The 2529-nt window shown below is 53.1% G+C and overlaps 1 protein-coding gene across 2 annotated transcripts in view; it reads right to left on the bottom strand.

The window, feature by feature from the left end:
- Positions 1-634, bottom strand: part of fignl2 (fidgetin like 2) — a 27763-nt gene extending 27129 nt beyond the window's left edge. The window contains exon 1 of one of the 2 annotated variants that reach the window (XM_064298983.1): positions 471-634. The gene's annotated coding sequence lies outside the window, so the exon portion shown is untranslated. Of the gene's footprint in view, positions 1-86; positions 226-470 lie in introns of those variants that run through there. The other variant, XM_064298984.1, reaches the window with a different exon arrangement.
- Between the last annotated feature and the right edge of the window lie 1895 nt (positions 635-2529).

The raw sequence follows: 2529 nt of genomic DNA, 5'->3' as shown, positions 1-2529 counted from the left end.
CAAAGCACACAGTTAGAGCACCCTGACCACAAACCACAGAATCACACACACACACACACACACACACACGCAGACCGCGTTCTTACATCAGATACACCAGGTCCCGCCGCTCCCAGCCCATGCACGCCGCGAAACGCAACTTTGCTCCGCGCTCCAAGATTTACAAAAGAAATGTGAAGAAGACAGCCTGCGAAAAAGTGGGGTGTGCAGAGGCAGCTGGACCTCATCAGCGGAGAAAGAGCAAGCAAAACTCGGGGGGGGGGGGGGGAGTGAGGGGAGAGGGGGAGAGGCATGCAGGACCGAGCGAGGCATTGCACAGAAGACGGGCTTTTTCTAATCATTCTGCAACTTCAAAGAAAAACACAAACACAGACCATTGCCTCACACACACAGACACACACACACACACACTCACACACACACAGCCTGCACTGAACCATATCTCTGCGAGGGGAGCCGGCCTGCCTTACCAGTTCATAACTGTATTTCCTGCGCAAGATTCTGGACACAAAATAATCCCCCGAGCTGGAGACAGAGCTGCTGGTGTGCGGCACTCTGATTCTCTTCTCTTACCACATATGGGACCAAGCGCTGTAGTCGCTCTCTCTCTCTCTCTCTCTCTCTCTCTCTCTCTCTCCCCCCCTCTCTCTCTCTCTCTCTCTCCTCCCCCTCTCTCTCTCCTCTCTCTCTCTCTCTCTCTCTCTCTCTCTCTCTCCCCCCCTCTTGCTCTCTCTGTAAGTGACAACACAGCACACTGAACTGAATCCCCTCCCCCACTCTCCCATCCCCCTCTCTCTCTTTTTTTGTTAAAACTATTTAAGTGTGTGGGGGGGTGGGTGGTGGTGACCAATCAGGCGCTGTGCAGGGGCTTGTATCCCCTTGCCTGGGAGAGGGAGAGGGAGAAGGGGGAGAGACAGAGGGCAAAGTGAGAAAGGGAGAAATTAGGGGACGGTGTAGGAATTCACTGAGATTTTCTTGGGAATATTTCTTAAAAGCTTCTCTTTGGTGTCCTCCAAGCTGAAGCATGTAAATATTCACACACACCCAAGTGTGTGCGTACACACATGCACACACGCATATGCACACACAAAAATGCACGTGCACACACACGCACGTACACACACAAACACACACATGCACACACACACACACACACACGCATCAAAATAATATTATTTTTATAAATTATGTTTAGAGAATGGAAATGCACTTCTCAATGGAAAATGTTGTTGGATGTTATAATGTTATAAGTCTGATTGATATTACAACAGAAATGACTACCACAAGAAGGACTACTATTCTTTTATCATTGACAAGTCCATGGACTGTACATGTTCACCCTGTCTCCATACATTTATCTGCTTGAGGAACAATCACTGAAGAAGCTGTAAGTCTGAAATGGAAGATAATACATGTACCGTGTTCCTGCATGGCTATGACACCACACAGGACTCATGCCACTCATTATTATTAAACTTGTGTGTCCAGAACATCACCCGGAGTCATTTGCTCTAAATCCTGCTCCTGCAGCATACTCTTTATTTAAGGGACTCACATATTCAGACTTATAGCAGACCCATAATATAGGGCCAGGGAGGTAAAAATTCAGTTTAGCATTCAAATAACAATTCAACATAATTGCTTGAGCATTTCCATGTAGCATGTCAAGTCTCTGACCACTCCTCTTCCTGCAATGGACACCGGCTCCTGTACCCCTGACTCCTCCCCTTCCTGCCATGGACACAGACCCCTGTACCCCTGACTCCTCCCCTTCCTGTAGTGGACACAGGCCCCTGTACCCCTGACTCCTCCCCTTCCTGCAGTGGACACAGGCCCCTGTACCCCTGACTCCTCCCCTTCCTGCAGTGGACACAGGCCCCTGTACCCCTGACTCCTCCCCTTCCTGCAGTGGACACAGGCCCCTGTCCTGACCTCCTCTGCAGGGACCGGCCCTGTACCCTGACTCTCCCTTCCTGCAGTGGACCCAGGCCCCTGTACCCCTGACTCCTCCCCTTCCTGCAGTGGACTGAGGCCCCTGTACCCCTGACTCCTCCCCTTCCTGCAGTGGACCCAGGCCCCTGTACCCCTGACTCCTCCCCCTGTCTCTCTCATGAGGGGGTCAGCACGGCGCAGCTGTGCGTCCGTTTTTGGAGCGGCTCCGTGCCGCACGCCTCGCCGGACCGAGCTCCTCGCATTACAGCGGGCCGTAAACACGCCCGGCGACGTCCCGGACCAGACCCTCCACCGCGTCACACCGCCATCCACACCGCTGCCTCCCGCGCGCTCGCCTTCGCAAACACACGCTCGGCAGGGCCGTAAATGGCCTGTCCTAAAATAGGGGGGAATTCCAGCGCCCGTGCGGAATTCAGCCCGATCACAGCCCCGTCTGTGCCTGGGGTCCAGGCCCTTTGTGAGGGGTAATGTTGTCAAAGAGAACCGTTTCCAAATGCTTTGCTTTTTGGTCCACACTCTGGAGAACGCTGTTGTTCCTGTTCCAGAAGCCTCCAGGACGGAGCTGGGGCGGGGCAC

This window comes from Anguilla rostrata, chromosome 11, assembly GCF_018555375.3.
Source record: "Anguilla rostrata isolate EN2019 chromosome 11, ASM1855537v3, whole genome shotgun sequence".
Taxonomy (NCBI): Eukaryota; Metazoa; Chordata; class Actinopteri; order Anguilliformes; family Anguillidae; genus Anguilla; species Anguilla rostrata.
The sequence above is the reverse complement of the archived record's forward strand: the minus strand, read 5'-3'. Positions and strand labels throughout refer to the sequence as shown.